The sequence below is a fragment of the Neomonachus schauinslandi genome, chromosome 3 (assembly GCF_002201575.2).
Source record: "Neomonachus schauinslandi chromosome 3, ASM220157v2, whole genome shotgun sequence".
In the NCBI taxonomy this organism is placed as follows: domain Eukaryota; kingdom Metazoa; phylum Chordata; class Mammalia; order Carnivora; family Phocidae; genus Neomonachus; species Neomonachus schauinslandi.
The window spans coordinates 51,990,726-52,009,555 of record NC_058405.1 but is presented as its reverse complement, the minus strand read 5'-3'; positions in this window follow the sequence as shown (position 1 = coordinate 52,009,555).

Sequence of the window (18,830 nt, the reverse complement as noted above, 5' to 3'; positions counted from 1 at the left end):
TTTATCTCTTTTTCTTATTTTCCCCACCTCCTTTTTTTTTTTTTAAGATTTTATTTATTTATTAGAGAGAGAGAGAGAGAGCGCAAGCAGGGGGAGTGGCAGGCCGAGGGAGAGAGAGAAGCAGGCTGCACCCTAAGCAGGGCTCGATCCCAGAACCCTGGGATCATGAAGGCAACCGACTGAGCCACCCAGGCACCCTTCCCACCTCCCTTTTAAATTCTTTTTTTTTCTCTCCTTTCCTTCCTCATGCTTTTTAACTTGCATGGCACCCAATGGTGATGCCCGGGCTAACGGAGCAGCAACCAATCTGGAAACTGAGGCCAGGGAGCTGCTTTCCAAACGCAGTTCTGCCTTCTTATCCAGGACTGGGATGCAGGGTGGTGGACACCCCAGCCCAGGTCATGCAGGATGGCTCCGAGTCCCTGTCAGCTGAAGAATCAGCCAGGCTGACCTTCGGAAGAGCCTACAAAACAGCCCCACTTTTTAGCAGCCGTGTCAATTTCCTGAGCGAGTGACAATGAAGATAGCCTTGTCTCTACTAGGAGAGGTTGGTTGGTTGTTGTCATCTGTACTCCTTTGTAAGGGAACTCACCCAAGCGTGGGGGCCATGGCTGGGCAAAAGGCCCCTCCAGGATGGGTGTCACTTTGGCTGTGGAGGACTACTGCTCTCTCTCTTTCCTAATTACAAATTTTAATATACAGGAAAATATGGAGGATTAGGTAATGGTACTCTGTATCCACACTGAGAATTAACACATGTTAACATTGTCATTTTTGCCTTGGATATTTTTTGATACAAAACTGGCATACAGTAAAGTACACAGATCTTGAGGGTACAGTTTGATAAATTTTTACCTATGTATACACCTGCGTGATTACCAACCAGATCAAGATGCAGTGTTTTGTCAGCACCCCAGAAGGATCCCTATGCCATTTTCTAGTCAATAACACCCCATTAGTAACCCTTATGGTAACCCCTATTCTGAATTCTGTTACCAGGTATTGGTTTTCTAATTTGAAAACCCTTAAACAAAATCACACTGTATGTGTTCTTTTATATCTGGCTTTCTTTGGTTAACATAATGTCTTCGAGATTCATCTATACTGTTGCAGTATTAAGCCATCCTCCTGCTGGTGGACACCTGCATTGTTATTTTGGTGTTGTTGCTGTCGCTACTGTAAGTGGCTCTGCAATGAGTATTCTTGGGCCTGTCCCCTGGTGGACATGATAAAGAGTCTCTAGGATATGTATCTAGAAGTAGTATAACCAAATTGGTTTGATTATCTCTAGTCATTGGCCAATGTAAACAAAGCTGCATGAACAGCCTTGTATATCTCTTTTGGGGCACATACTTCTCTTGGGTTTATACCTAGGAGTGGCATTTCAGAATCACGGGATGGGCATATGCTTAGCTTTCAAAGATACTGACAAACGGTTTTCAAACCAACAGTGGTCGAATGAATCTACACTCCCAGCAATGTATGAGCATTCCAGTTGCTCCATATTTGTGTCAACATATGATATTGTTAGACTTGTTAATTTTAGCCATTCTGGTGACTGTGTCTGGTACCTGACTGCAATTCTTCTTCTCTTTACCCCTCTCCTTCCCCACTCCCTCCCCCTCCCTCTCCTTCTCCTCCTTCTTCTTCCTGTGGCTTTCATTTACATTTTCCTAATAAGTAATTAAATTGACCACCTTTTCGTGTGCTTCTTTTAATAAGAGAAATAGAACAATACAGACAAGGTCAATATCCCCTTGGTTGTCCTTTCCAGCCCTCGCCCCCTCCTTCCCCAGAGACAACCAGTACCAGGAATTTGGTAAGTACCCTCCTAGTCTATGTTTTGGTACTGAAATTATATTTATATGTTTATGTAAAAAAAAGTATAGTAATGCTTTATGTGGTTTTAAAATTTACATAACTACTTCAGTGCTGCAACATGCTTTGTTTTCACTCAACATTGTCTTTACATATGTTGATACACACAGATCGAGTTTATTCACTGAATCTGCCAAATCGAATTCCACTAAGTGACTACAGAAGGGTTTATTTATCCACTCTCCAGTTGATGGACATTTGGCTTGTTTCCAGTCTTTCTCTGTCGCAGACAATGCTTCAGTTAACATGCTCCTACCTATCTCGTATTGCTTACATGAGTCCACTGCTGTGTTCCTCCTGCTGTAGAACCAGACAAAAGGCAAAGGTTAAACCTGTAGTCCATTGAGCCTTTTGACTTGTTCCGTTTCCTATTCCAGGGGCTCCTGTGGTCCCGGCCATATGGCCATACTGACAAAGATGATAAGTGACCTCACAGTTCAAGTGTGACCTTGTTCCTTCCTGAGGAGGGGTGGGGAGCCTTGTATTTCACCAGCCCTGAACCTAAATTAACCATACAGCCTCACGCTGGGATTTACACACATTTCTGGTTCCAAAAGGTCATTTGGTCCCACAGGTCTCCTTCCAGAAAAAGACTTGAGGCAGCTTATGATTTTGAAACAGGGCAACTTCTTACATTTTTAACACTAGTTCTTTGTCTTAATTGGCATCTCTTCTGCATTCACACCATTGACCACTCTCTCCTTACAACTTGTCCTGAATATCCACCTAACCACCTCACCATTTCTCCTCAGAGTCCTGTGGAATCCTCCTCTGTGAAATTAAACTCTGACCTCCAGGTCTCTCCTTGACCTTCTTTTGAGAAATCAGACTTCATCAAAATTTAAAACTTTTGTTCATCAGAGACACCATTACAAAGAGAAAAAGACAAGCCACAGACTGAAAGACAATATTGCAATACATGTATCTGACAAAGGATTTGTTTTTAGAACATAGAAAAACCATCCACAAACTAATAATAAAAAGGCAAGCAGCCTAGTAAAAGCAAAACATGGGCAAAATACTTGAACACACACCTGACAAAAGATCTATGAATGACTGATTAACACGTGAAAAGTCAAACATGGGATTACCCTGCATTCTAGCAGTTCTCTTACATCTTTACCCGAGAGAAATAGAAAACAATCTAAAAATGCATTTTTATTCATAGTAGCCAAACATTGGTAATAACCCAAACATCCATCAACAGAATAGATGTACAACTGTGATGTGTTCATACAACAGAATACTGCTCAGCAATAGAAAGAACAAACTACTGACACACACAACAACATGGAGGAATCTTAGAAATATTATGCTTACAAGGGTCCTGCAGTTGGCAGAATAAGAGCCCCTCAAATATGTCCAGGTCCAAATCCCCATAATCACGTGGCAAAATGACCATTATGTGATGAAGGTTGAAGACCTTGAGATGGGGAGATAACTCGGAATCACTCAAGTCCTTAATAGCAGGGAAGCTTTCCTGGCTGTGGTCAGAGGGAGATGTGACAAAGGATGAATGGTTGATGATAGAGCATTGCTGACTTTGAAGATGGAGGAAGGGACAACAAGCCAAGGAATATGGGTGGTCGTTAGAGGCTGAAAAAGGCAAGGAAAGAGACTCTTCCCTAGAGACTCCACGAAGGAACACAGCTCCGCCAACACCTTGACTTTGACCCGCTGAGAACACTTATTGGACTTCTAACACACAAACCTGTCAGAGAATAAATTTCTGTGGTCTTAAGCAGTTAAGTTTGTGGTAATCTGTTACAGCATCAACTACGCACAAGCTTCACTGGTTTTCTTATCTTGAGAGTTGATTCAAGCATATGTTTTTTTTTTAATTCCTTCAAACCAATATTTTCCTAAGTTTTTTTGTTTCTTTCTGTGTTTGTGTTTTCACTCCTAATCTTTCTATCTCTGCTAATCTGTCTGTGCTGTGTGGCTGTCCTGTGGCCCTCTATTCATTTGTACTGCCTTTTCTCTTCTCCTGCTTGGTGTGTATTTCTCTAGTCTGTTTTCTTTAGGCACACATTGGTGTATATGCTTTAAATAGGATCATTCCTTATATACAGCTCAACAACCTGTGACCATAAGATCAATTTCCATGTCTTTGAATATTGTTTTTCATCACTTTAATGGCTATATGCATAGATTACAATTTAATCAATTCCCCACTTTCCACATTTAGATTGTTTTCATTTTTTCACTTTTATAGACGATACTTTGATCAATATTTTAGTAACTATATATTTAGGCTTATTCATGATTGTTTCCTTAGAATAAATTCATAAATTACTGGGTCAAAGAAAATATAAAATTCTAAGTCTTTTAGTATGTAATTTCTAACCAACCAACCAACACAAAGATTATACTAATTAGGGCATAGCTTCTGCAGAAAATACCAGGCAGTATTAGCAAATCAATCAATTTTCTTTAGATACTCTCCTACTGACCAGTCTTCAGAAGTGTGAACATTCTGAGCTGTTTTCCTAAATAAAAAATTGTAAATAAAATATGATGAGCTCACATGTTAACAATCTGATACAAAAGAAGTACCTACTTTCTGGAAATGTCACCTTTATCAAACTAGTGCTCTCTGACGGCACCTTACAATGTGCCTGTTTGATAAAAGCACATTTGTTTGACTTCAAGGTCCGGCTGTGCAGGGGGCCTGGGGGTATTCTCTTCTTTTGCGCTCTGATTCTCCCTAGGATTGCCGACTAAGCACTTTGTTTTCAACCACAGGGTCTGGGCTCTGCACAGCTATACCATGCCTTTTAGATTAAATCTGATTTCTTCCTTCAAGTGGATACTTTATTCTTATAGCGAACAAGGCACAGAGTTCAGAGAAAGAAAATCATGTTTTATAATGTTTATTAATGTCTTAAAACTACGTGCCCATCTGTTCCAAGTCTGAAAGAAATCAAAGTTAGGCTTACACAGAATCAGGCACAGTGAATCAATCAATTAATTAACCATTGTTGAGTGCCAACAATGTGTAAGGCAACAGGAATAACAAAATCAGAGTAAACTTAGAATACATTAGTAAATATTCTACTTTCCTTTAGTTTTAATTGCTGTTCCTGGACTATTTGAGGAACATTTAGTCGTACAGACCCTTTGCACATTGTGTTTTTCTAGATGTTTATTTTTTTCTTAGCCTGGACGAAGACCATAGTAGCTTTTAAACTCTCCTGTTTTTAGTCAAAAGATGCTTCTCAAAATTAAGGAAATTGAGTTTGCCTTATGCATATCAGCTTCATACGTTTCCTCTTTTGCCTGTTTTTCTATTGAGTTGTTGTCCTTTCCTTGCTAATTTGTAGGAATTCTTTTTTTTTTTAAGATTTTATTTATTTATTTGACAGAGAGAGAGAGAGAGACAGCGAGAGAGGGAACACAAGCAAGGCGAGTGGGAGAGGGAGAAGCAGGCTTCCCTCGGAGCAGCGAGCCTGATATGGGGCTCGATCCCAGGATCATGACCTGCGCAGAAGGCAGACGCTTAACGACTGAGCCACCCAGGCCTCCCTTATTTGTAGGAATTCTTAAAATATTTTTGATACAGATTCTTCATTGTATGTGACACATCTTCTCTTGGTTTGCAGCTCATCTTTCCATCTTCTTTAACATGTCTTTTGATGAATACAGGTTTTTAATTTCATTATAGTCAAATTCATCAATTTCCATTTTATAGTGAGCTTTTTTGTGTCTAATGTTTAAGAAATCCTCCCCTACCCTCAGGACCTAAATATATTTTCCCATGTTTTCTTCTAAAAATTTTTAAGTTTTGCTTTTGACATTTGAATCCTTAATCCATCTGGAGTTGATTTGCATGTCTGATGTGAGATAGGAACCTGATTTACTTTTCATATGGATAATCATTTTTTCCTGTCCCATTTATTGAATCCCTCATAAATAATCTAGGAAGTGCGAATGAAGACCATCAAAAGATACCAATTTACGTCCATTCGATGGGCAAAAATTAAGACATCTGGTGATACCAAGTTCTGAAGAGGACAGATCAATACCATGCCTTAACATGTTGCTGGTGAGAGCATAAGTTGTTACAACTGCTTTGGAGAATAGTCTGGCATTGTCTTGCAACGTTGAACATTCCCACACCCTACCACCAACCCACATTCCATTCCTGGGTATAAACCGAAGACAGCTCCAGGTATGCACCAGGAGAGAGAACCATGTGTGAAAATCTCTACTGCAGCTCTCTTTATCACAGCAAGAAATGTGAAAGCCTAAACTCCAGTGTCCAGGAGGCCAGATAAATAAATGCTGGTGTGTTCACCCAATGAAATACTACATAGCAATGAAGATGAATGACTCAGAGCAGCTACAACAATATGAATGATTGGTAATGATCTTGGTAATAGAAAACTAAATGAGAACGGTGTCCCAGAAGATTATATAGGGCATAATATCTTCTCCAAAAAAGTCATAAGCAATTAAAACTAATCATTATATGGTTGCACGCATGTATGTGTGATAAAAAAAAAAATTTAAATCAAGAATGAATAAAAAGGGGCGCCTGGGTGGCTCAGTCGGTTAAGCGACTGCCTTCGGCTCAGGTCATGATCCTGGAGTCCCGGGATCGAGTCCCGCATCGGGCTCCCTGCTGGGCGGGGAGTCTGCTTCTCCCTCTGACCCTCCCCCCTTTCATGCTCTCTCTCCCTCAGTCTCTCTCTCTCAAATAAATAAATAAAATCTTTAAAACAAAACAAAACAAAAAAAACCAGGGCGCCTGGGTGGCTCAGTCGGTTGAGCGACTGCCTTCGGCTCAGGTCACGGTCCTGGAGTCCCGGGATCGAGTCCCGCATCGGGCTCCCTGCTCGGCAGCGAGCTTGCTTCTTCCTCTGACCCTCCCCCCCCCTCATGTGCTAGCTCTCTCTCTCTCATTCTGTCTCAAATAAATAAATAAAATCTTAAAAAAAAAAAGAATGAATAAAAATACAAAATTTTGAATTGTGGTTACATCTAGTGGGCGGAGTCCTGGGAGTGGGAGTGGTAATTGGGTGAGGGCAGGAGCACTTGGAAGTTGGAAGATTATGGTCCGTGTGTTCCTTCTTTAATTAGATAGTGAGTTCATGGGTGTTCATTATATTATTAACGAATAAACATCCAAGTAGATAAAATAAAAGAGAGCCACACATGGACCAGAGATGAGTGGGAGGTAAACCAAGGGCATGAGTTCAATGCCTGAGATCCATTGAAAATACAGTTGGGGGAGAAAATCCGTACAGACCCTTTGCGAAATGAGCGGGCCTAAGGTGTGAAGTGACAGTGCTTAAAAACAAAGATCAAAAGCTATTGAGGATAAGTAACAGGTATGAATAAATCAAAATTCCTCACCCTAGTAACTTTTTCACCGGATCCTGATTAGCTGCTAGTTAATAAATACGCAGTCTGCCTTAATTCTATGTGTTTTCGGGCCTGTTTGGACCAGAGTGAAAAAAAAAAAATCTATAAATCATTTCTCTAAGGAGGGGCTGGATAGAAAGAGAAGCAAGCTGACTAAGAACACTCCAGATTCTTTATGGACTGCCACTAGATCACAAGAATATGTTAAAGATAGAGTTTCCAAACTTTAAATCATAAAAGCGGCTTACGTTTTCCCATGATTTTACAGTCTGCATAGTGTTCTCATATAATGCTTCATTTGATCATGGGGCAAAAAGCCTGAGAACTTATAAAATCAAGGCTGTCAGATGTTTGTGACAAAAAATAACATGAAAGATAAAACTGACTTCTGATGAGTCTCTGGATAAAAGTTAACTAAAAGAGTCCCAAAAAGTGGGATGTAAATTTCAGCATGATCTTTTTGTGCTTCAACTTCTTTAAATCTTCCTCTCAACAGGAGGTTATCTTACTGCTGTTCTAGAACTCCAATTCAACAAATATTTGTTGAGTCGCTAAAATATGCAAGGACTGTGCTTGGATCCAGGAATAAAAAATGAACAAGGAAGACAATAGCCATGGAGCTGTAGAGAAACAGTGTTGAATATAATCAATATATTTCTATTTCAATTTTTTAAAAATGCATCATGCCTGGTATCGTCGATGAGGCTTTATTTGGCGTTACCTGGAACACATCCAGTGGAGTTGATAACCCCTTCAATGTCCCCAACGGACCTTGTCGTGTTTCCTTTAGCGTATCCCTCATGCTGACTTGCAGCAGACATCTGTTACCTTTGTTCTGGCCTGGATCTTTTCTTCTCAAAAACTCCTTTCTCCACTTTTTAGGGCTGTCAATTACACGACCCCCACCTCTCCCACACACAGGCGAGGCACCAGATGAAGCTGACCACGCAGCCAGGGTAGATCTGTGACCCAAGCAGGGCTCTCTTTGGAGGCAAATTACTTCCAGTCTCCTTTGCACATTTATTTGGACAAAATCATTATATATATCAATTAAAGATACATATAATTAAAGATATGATTTTTTAAATGGGGATAAGTAGGAATATGGGATAGTCATCACTATGAAGTATTTATCACCGAATACATGAACCAAGAGTTTAAAAGGCCAATAATATTTTACTTTACATTGGATACTTTTGAAAATATGTAGCATATTTACTTGTTTTTAACACAGAGCCTTATGGGCACTGCAGATTTTTAAATTTCTAACTTCAATTTATGTAAGTATTTTTGTTCTGGAAAATAAGATATTGTGATCAACACAAAATGGAGAATTTGCAATGTAAACATAGGTTTAAAGAGAAAAAAAAGAATGATGTATAATGTCCTGCTGTTAATAAAGTACTTGTTCTTTTTTTTCCTTAATGGTTGAATTTATTTTTATTTAGTTTTAAAGAGACATTTTTATTTTATTTTTTTTAAGATTTTATTTATTCATTTGTCAGAGAGAGAGAAAGCAAGCACAAGCAGGGGGAGCGGCAGGCAGAGGGAGAAGCAGGCTCCCCGCTGAGCAGGGAGCCCAATGCGAGGCTCGATCCCAGGACCCTGGGATCATGACCCGAACCAAAGGCAGATAGATGCTTAACTGACTGAGCCACCCAGGTGTCCCTAATGGTTGAATTTAGATTTCACTGGATAAGGGTAAAAGAGTGATATGGTTGTTTTATTTTAAATTGTAAGAATTTGTAAAACCCAGGAAAAACATCCTTTGCAATTCCATACACGTACAATGAAAACTTTCGTAAGTCACTCTAAAATTCTTTTAGGAAGCATATGAACTAACCTCTATATCCAAATCCCACACTTCCAGGAAAGAGGGTCTGATGGCCCCGTGTGGGTCAGATATCTCCCCCTGGTGGAATCCACTGTGGCCAGTGAGGTGGGGTCACAACCCTTGCTGTGCACTCAGCAGGGGCCACAAGGGGTTGGGAAGTACGTGATCTATTGATGAATGAAATCAGAGAAGCGGGTGGTACGTTAAAAAAGTTTGACTACCTAAGGAAGGTTTTTATTCAATATGAAAGTGTTTTTTTATACATAGAACCCTAGTGAACTGATTTTTCTGCTTAATCCATTCTTTAAAAAAAAAAAATTTTTTTTTTTGAAGGAATGGACTGCGGCCACTCAGAAATATATTGGCACCAACCCTCTGAAAAAAATCTCTGAGGCACACTGATTGTCAGAGACAATCAAGGACGCTGGATGTGCAGCGAGCCCCCACCACCTCTGTCTCCACTTAGGTTGAGAAGCAGGTCAGCTCTTTGTTCACAGAGGGAAACACTCAGAACATGAAGTATCACATAAACCTCCCTCATGTAATAAATTTCCATCCTTCTTCCAGGCAGTGGTCCAATGTGTATTTTAGATTCCTTCTTGAGCATCTGTCAGCGTCTCTACCTCTTACTTCATAAGCCAACCTATATTTTGCTCTTATATTTTTAATCAGGTTGAGTAATGCAGCTACCAGTCTAGGACAAAATTGGATTGATTTGCTGTGACTATGAATAACACAACAGGGGATAAAAAGGAAACATGTACAGACAGTGTGTCTCCGGAGAGGTTCACAAGATTCTCTGAGGCACACTGGGCTCCAATTCAGTGTTTCCCAGAATTTCAGAATTGTACTCTCTTCATGAATTTTGTTATATCCACTTACTACCTGCGCTTAAAAAAAAAAAAAAAACTGTATTGAAATATAATTCACCTATTTAAATGTACAATTCCGTATTTTTAGTATATGCACAGAGTTGTGCAACCATCACCATAATCTAATTTTAGAACATTTTCATCCCCCACAGAAGAAAGCCCATATCCATTAGCAGTAGCTAATGTCACCCCATCCCTACTCCCCAGCCCTAAAGAACCATTAATCTACTTTATGCCTCTATGGATTTGCCTATTCTGACTTTTCATATAAATGAAATCATAAAATTTGTGACTGGCTGTTTTCAAGGTTCATCCATGCTGTAGCATGAATTAGTACTTCAGTCCTTTTTATGGTCAAATAATATTTCATTAAATATATATACCACTGTATTAGTCAGAGTTCCCCAGAGAAATAGAACCGACAGAATATGCATATATATATAGAGAGAGAGAGAGAGAGAGAAAGAGAGCAAGATTTATTTCTAAGGGATTGGCTCATGTTCGTGGAGGCTTGGTGAGTCCAAAATCTGATGGAGTAGGCTGACAGTCTAGAGATCCAGGGAAGAGTTGGAGTTTGAATCCAAAGGCAGTCTGCTGGCAGCATTCCTTCTTACTCAGGGCAAGTCAATCATTTGTCTTATTTAGGCTTTCAACTGATTGGATGAGGCCCACCTACATTTTGGGGGGTAAACTGTTTTACTCAGAATCCACCAATTTATTTTTTTTTAAGATTTTATTTATTTATTTGTCAGAGAGAGAGAGAGAGCAAGCAGGAGCCCCACGCGGGACTCGATCCTAGGACCCTGGAATCATGACCTGAGCCTAAGGCAGACGTGCAACCACCAACTGAGTCACCCAGGTGTCCCCGCCAATTTAAATGTTAATTGCATCCAGGGGCACCTGGGTGGCTCAGTCAGTTGAGTGTCTGACTCTTGGTTTCAGCTCAGGTCATCTCGGGGTCCTGGGATCAAGCCCTGCATCAGGCTCCAGGCTAAGCAGAGTCTGCTTGTCCCTTTCCTCTGATCCTCCCCTTGCTTTCTCTGTCTCCCTAAAATAAATAAATAAATAAATAATAAATAAAATCTTTTAAAATTAAAAAAAAAAGAAATAAAAAAGAAATGTTAATCGCTTCCCAAAACCTACACAGAAACATCCATAATAATGTTTGACCAAATATCTGGGCACCATATCCCAGCCATGTTGATATATCAAATTAACCATCGTAACCACGTTTTATTTATGTATGCACCAGGTGATGGGAAGTTTGGTTTGTTTCGACTTTTTGTCATGTACAAATGTTTGTGTGGACATATGTTTTCATTTATCTAGCAATGAAATCACCGGGTTAAGTGGCAACTCCATGCTTAACATTTTGAGGAACTGACAAACTGTTTCCCAAAATAGTTGCACCATTTTACATCCCCACCAGCAATGTATGAGAGTTCCAATTCCTCCATAAGTTTGCTAATACTTGTTATTATCTTTTTTATTATAACGATCCTAATAGATGTGAAGTGGTATCTCATTTCCATTTCCCTCATGACTGATGATATCAAGTCTCTTTTCATATATTTATTGATTGGCCTTTTGCATATCTTCTTAGGAGAAACAACTATTCAGATTCTTTGCCCATTTGTTAATCGGCTTATTCCTCTTTTTATTATTAAGTTGTAAGAGTTCTTTATAGATTCAGAATACAGGTCCTAGGGTGCCTGGGTGGCTCAGTCGTTAAGCGTCTGCCTTCGGCTCAGGTCATGATCCCAGGAGCCTGGGATCGAGCCCCGCATCGGGCTCCCTGCTCTGCGGGAAGCCTGCTTCTCCCTCTCCCCCTCCCTCTGCTTGTGTTCCTGCTCTCGCTATCTCTCTCTGTCAAATAAATAAATAAAATCTTAAAAAAAAAAAAAAAGAACACAGGTCCTATATCTGATAGATAATTTGCAAATATGTTTTCCCATTCTGTGGGTTATTTTTTCATTTTCTTTTTTTTTTTTATTCTTATGTTAATCCCCATACATTACATCATTAGTTTTAGATGAAGTGTTCCATGATTCATTGTTTGTGCATAACACCCAGTGCTCCATGCAGAATGTGCCCTCCTCAATACCCACCACCAGGCTAACCCATCCTCCCACCCCCCTCCCCTCTAGAACCCTGTTTGTTTTTCAGAGTCCATCGTCTCTCATGGTTCGTCTACCCCTCCGATATCCCCCGCTTCATTCTTCCCCTCCTGCTACCTTCTTCTTCTTCTTTTTTTTTTTCTTAACATATATTGCATTATTTGCTTCAGAGGTACAGATCTGAGATTCAACAGTCTTGCACAATTCACAGCGCTTACCAGAGCACATACCCTCCCCAGTGTCTATCACCCAGTCACCCCATCCTTCCCACCCCACCCCCCACTCCAGCAACCTTCAGTTTGTTTCCTGAGATTAAGAATTCCTCATATCAGTGAGATCATATGATACATGTCTTTCTCTGTTTGACTTATTTCACTCAACATAATACCCTCCAGTTCCATCCACGTCGTTGCAAATGGCAAGATCTCATTCCTTTTGATGGCTGCATAATATTCCATTGTATATATATACCACATCTTCTTTATCCATTCATCTGTCGATGGACATCTTGGCTCTTTCCACAGTTTGGCTATTGTGGACATTGCTGCTATAAACATCGGGGTGCACGTACCCCTTCGGATCCCTACTTTTGTATCTTTGGGGTAAATACCCAGTAGTGCAATTGCTGGATCATAGGGTAGCTCTATTTTCAACTTTTTGAGGAACCTCCATACAGTTTTCCAGGGTGGCTGCACCAGCTTGCATTCCCACCAACAGTGTAGGAGGGTTCCCCTTTCTCCGCATCCCCGCCAACATCTGTCATTTCCTGACTTGTTAATTTGAGCCATTCTGACTGGTGTGAGGTGGTATCTCATTGAGGTTTTGATTTGGATTTCCCTGATGCTGAGCGATATTGAGCACTTTTTCATGTGTCTGTTGGCCATTTGGATGTCTTCTTTGGAAAAATGTCTGTTCATGTCTTCTGCCCATTTCTTGATTGGATTCTTTGTTCTTTGGGTGTTGAGTTTGATGAGTTCTTTATAGATTTTGGATACTAGCCCTTTATCTGATATGTCATTTGCAAATATCTTCTCCCATTCTGTCAGTTGTCTTTTGGTTTTGTTGACTGTTTCCTTTGCTTTGCAAAAGCTTTTTATCTTGATGAAGTCCCAATAGTTCATTTTTGCCCTTGCCTCCCTTGCCTTTGGCGATGTTTCTAGGAAGAAGTTGCTTCGGCTGAGGTCGAAGAGGTTGCTGCCTGTGTTCTCCTTTAGGATTTTGATGGACTCCTGTCTCACATTGAGGTCTTTCAACCATTTGGAGTCTATTTTTGTGTGTGGTGTAAGGAAATGGTCCAGTTTCATTCTTCTGCATGTGGCTATCCAATTTTCCCAACACCATTTGTTGAAGAGACTGTCTTTGTTCCATGGGACATTCTTTCCTGCTTTGTCAAAGATGAGTTGACCATAGAGTTGAGGGTCCATTTCTGGGCTCTCTATTCTGTTCCATTGATCTATGTGTCTGTTTTTGTGCCAGTACCATGCTGTCTTGATGATGACAGCTTTGTAATAGAGCTGGAAGTCCGGAATTGTGATGCCGCCGGCTTTGCTTTTCTTTTTCAACATTCCTCTGGCTATGCGGGGTCTTTTCTGGTTCCATACAAATTTTAGGATGATTTGTTCCATTTCTTTGAAAAAAGTGGATGGTATTTTGATGGGGATTGCATTGAATGTGTAGATTGCTCTAGGTAGCATTGACATCTTCACAATATTTGTTCTTCCAATCCATGAGCGCGGAACATTTTTCCATTTCTTTGTGTCTTCCTCAATTTCTTTCATGAGTATTTTATAGTTTTCTGAGTACAGATCCTTTGTCTCTTTGGTTAGATTTATTCCTAGGTATCTTATGGTTTTGGGTGCAATTGTAAATGGGATCGACTCCTTAATTTCTCTTTCTTCTGTCTTGTTGTTGGTGTATAGGAATGCCACTGACTTGTGTGCATTGATTTTATATCCTGCCACTTTACTGAATTCCTGTATGAGTTCTAGCAGTTTTGGGGTGGAGTCTTTTGGGTTTTCCACATAAAGTATCATATCATCTGCAAAGAGTGAGAGTTTGACTTCTTCCTTGCCAATTTGGATGCCTTTGATTTCTTTTTGTTGTCTGATTGCTGTGGCTAGGACTTCCAATACTATGTTGAATAGCAGTGGTGATAGTGGACATCCCTGCCGCGTTCCTGACCTTAGGGGGAAAGCTCTCAGTTTTTCCCCATTGAGAATGATATTCGCTGTAGGTTTTTCATAGATGGCTTTTATGATATTGAGGTATGTACCCTCTATGCCTATACTCTGAAGAGTTTTGATCAAGAAAGGATGCTGTACTTTGTCAAATGCTTTTTCTGCATCTATTGAGAGGATCATATGATTCTTGTTCTTTCTTTTGTTAATGTATTGTATCACACTGATTGATTTGTGGATGTTGAACCAACCTTGCAGCCCAGGGATAAATCCCACTTGGTCATGGTGAATAATCCTTTTAATGTACTGTTGGATCCTATTGGCTAGTATTTTGGTGAGAATTTTTGCATCCATGTTCATCAGGGATATTGGTCTGTAATTCTCCTTTTTGATGGGGTCTTTGTCTGGTTTGGGGATCAAGGTAATGCTGGCCTCATAAAATGAGTTTGGAAGTTTTCCTTCCATTTCTTTTTTTTGGAACAGTTTCAGAAGAATAGGTATTAATTCTTCTTGAAATGTTTGGTAGAATTCCCCTGGGAAGCCATCTGGTCCTGGGCTTTTGTTTTTTGGGAGATTTTTGATGACTGCTTCAATTTCCTTAGTGGTTATAGGTCTGTTCAGGTTTTCTATTTCATCCTGGTTCAGTTTTGGTAGTTGGTACATCTCTAGGAATGCATCCATTTCTTCCAGGTTATTTAATTTGCTGGCATAGAGTTGCTCATAATATGTTCTTATAATTGTTTGTATTTCTTTGGTGTTGGTTGTGATCTCTCCTCTTTCATTCATGATTTTGTTGATTTGGGTCATTTCTCTTCTCTTTTTGATAAGTCTGGCCAGGGGTTTATCAATCTTGTTAATTCTTTCAAAGAACCAGCTCCTAGTTTCGTTGATCTGTTCTACTGTTCTTTTAGTTTCTATTTCATTGATTTCTGCTCTGATCTTTATTATTTCTCTTCTCCTGCTGGGTTTAGGCTTTATTTGCTGTTCTTTCTCCAGCTCCTTTAGGTGTAGGGTTAGGTTGTGTACTTGAGACCTTTCTTGCTTCTTGAGAAAGGCTTGTATTGCTATATACTTTCCTCTTAGGACTGCCTTTGCTGCATCCCAAAGATTTTGAATAGTTGTGTTTTCATTTTCATTGGTTTCCATGTATTTTTTTAATTCTTCTTTAATTTCCTGGTTGACCCATTCGTTCTTCAGTAGGATGCTCTTTAGCCTCCATGTATTTGAGTTCTTTCTGACTTTTGTCTTGTGATTGAGCTCTAGTTTCAAAGCATTGTGGTCTGAAAATAGGCAGGGAATGATTCCAATCTTTTGGTACCGGTTGAGACCTGATTTATGACCTAGGATGTGATCTATTCTGGAGAATGTTCCATGGGCACTAGAGAAGAATGTGTATTCCATTGCTTTGGGGTGGAATGTTCTGAATATGTCTGTGAAGTCCATTTGGTCCAGTGTGTCATTTAAAGTCTTTATTTCCTTGTTGATCTTTTGCTTAGACGATCTGTCCATTTCAGTGAGGGGGGTGTTAAAGTCCCCCACTATTATTGTATTGTTGTCGATGTGTTTCTTTGCTTTTGTTATTAATTGGCTTATATAATTGGCTGCTCCCATGTTAGGGGCATAGATATTTACAATTGTTAGATCTTCTTGTTGGATAGATCCTTTAAGTAGGATATAGTGTCCTTCCTCATCTCTTATTACAGTCTTTGGTTTAAAATCTAATTTGTCTGATATAAGGATTGCCACCCCAGCTTTCTTTTGGTGTCCATTAGCATGGTAAATGGTTTTCCACCCCCTCACTTTCAATCTGGGGCTGTCTTTGGGTCGAAAATGAGTCTCTTGCAGACAGCATATCGATGGGTCTTGTTTTTTAATCCAGTCTGATAGCCTGTGTCTTTTGATTGGGGCATTGAGCCCATTTACATTCAGGGTAACTATTGAAAGATAGGAATTTAGTGCCATTGTATTGCCTGTAAGGTGACTGTTACCGTATATTGTCTGTGTTCCTTTCTGGTCTATGTTGCTTTTAGGCTCTCTCTTTGCTTAGAGGACCCCTTTCAATATTTCTTGTAGGGCTGGTTTTGTGTTTGCAAATTCCTTTAGTTTTTGTTTGTCCTGGAAGCTTTTTATCTCTCCTTCAATTTTCAATGACAGCCTAGCTGGATATAGTATTCTTGGCTGCATATTTTTCTCATTTAGTGCTCTGAATATATCCTGCCAGTCCTTTCTGGCCTGCCAGGTCTCTGTGGATAGGTCTGTTGCCAATCTAATGTTTCTACCCTTGTAGGTTACATATCTCTTCTCCTGAGCTGCTTTCAGGATTTTCTCTTTGTCTATGAGACTCGTAAGTTTTACTATTAGATGTCGGGGTGTTGACCTATTTTTATTGATTTTGAGAGGGGTTCTCTGTGCTTCCTGGATTTTCATGCCTGTTTCCTTCCCCAAATTAGGGAAGTTCTCTGCTATAATTTGCTCCATTATACCTTCTGCCCCTCTCTCTCTTTCTTCTTCTTCTGGGATCCCAATTAGTCTAATGTTGTTTCGTCTTATGGTATCGCTTATCTCTCGAATTCTGCCCTCGTGATCCAGTAGTTGTTTATCTCTCTTTTTCTCAGCTTCTTTATTTTCCATCATTTCATCTTCTATATTACTGATTCTCTCTTCTGCCTCATTTATTCTAGCAGTTAGCGCCCCCATTTTTGATTGCACCTCATTAATAGCCTTTTTGATTTCTACTTGGTTGGATTTTAGTTCTTTTACTTCTCCAGAAAGGGTTTCTCTAATAACTTCCATATTTTTTTCAAGCCCAGCTAGTATCTTTAAAGTGATGATTCTGAACTCTAGATCTGACATCGTACTAATGTCCGTATTGAGTAGGTCCCTGGCAGTCGGTACTACCTCTTGTTCTTTTTGTTGAGGTGATTTTTTCCATCTTGTCATTTTGTGCAGAGGAGAATAGATTAATGAGAGAACAAAATGCTAGCAGAGTAACAACGTCCCCAGAAAATATACTCTAAACAAATCAGAAAAAACCTTCCAGAAAGTGGTTGCTTTTCTGATGAGAGAGTTGTTGCTCTTCTTTTCTTCGATCTCCTGTTGAGTTTGTAGGTGTTCAGAATGGTTTGATCCCTATCCAGCTGAATTCCTGAGACCAGACGAAATCCAGGTCTCCTACTCCTCCGCCATCTTGCTCCGCCCCCCCCCTATTTTTTCATTTTCTTGATGGTATCACTTGTAGCACAGAAGTTTTTACTTTTGATGAAATCCCATTTATTAATTTTCCCCTTTGTTGCTTATTCTCTTGGCTTCATATCTAAGAAGCGACTGCCTAACTCAAGGTCTCAAATCTACTTTTATGTTTTCTTCCAAGAGTTTTATAGTTTTAGCTTATATATCTGTATCTAATTTTGAGTTAATTTTAATTTTTGCATGTGGTGTAAGGAAGAGATCCAACTTCATTCTTTTGCATGTGGCTGTCTGGTCAACCCAAAGCTGAACTTACACATTTATTTACTTAATTTTGCCTTAAATCAACTAATCTTTTTATGTAAACAAATTATTTTAAAAGAACATGCTATAGCACTACTGTAAGTGAAAAGCAATTATAATTTGTCATAAAAAGAGAAGAACATAAGTATAAATACTCAGAAAACAAACGTACAAAAATACTAAGGAAAAAATAATAAAAATTTTTGAAAACCCTATAAAATTTTAGAGATCCAGATGACTACTGAAGCTCTCCTTTCTCATGAAAGAGGGGGGGGTGGTTAGCAAGTGTTAGGGAAGTACTAGAGATACACTAATGCCAAACCGAGATATTCCCTGTAAGAAAGACTAATGAAAGGAATTAAAAAGGAAACACTTGGGGCATCTGGTGGCTCATTCGATTAAGCTTTCAGCTCAGGTCATGATCTTAGGGTCCTGGGATCAAGCCCCTCGTGGGATTCCCTGTTTAGTGGGGAGTCTGCTTCTCTCTCTCCCCTGGCCCCTCTCCACTGCTTGTGCTCTCTCACTCTCGTGCTCTCTCTCTCAAATAGATAAATAAAATCTTAAAAAAAATTTTTTTAACACCAGTTAGAATGGCAAAAATTGACAAGGCAAGAAACAACAAATGTTGGAGAGGTTGTGGAGAAAGGGGAACCCTCTTGCACTGTGGGTGGGAATGCAAGTTGGTACAGCCACTTTGGAAAACAGTGTGGAGATGCCTCAAAAAATTAAAAATAGAGCTACCCTATAACCCAGCAATTGCACTCCTGGGTATTTACCCCAAAGACACAGATGTAGTGAAAAGAAGGGCCACATGCACCCCAATGTTCATAGCAGCAATGTCCACAATAGCCAAACTGTGGAAGGAGCCGAGATGCCCTTCAACAGATGAATGGATAAAGAAGATGTGGTCCATATATACAATGGAATATTACTCAGTCATCAGAGAGGATGAATACCCAACTTTTACATCAACATGGATGGGACTGGAGGAGATTATGCTAAGTGAAATAAGTCAAGCAGAGAAAGTCAATTATCATATGGTTTCACTTATTTGTGGAACATAAGGAATAGCATGGAGGACATTAGGAGAAGGAAG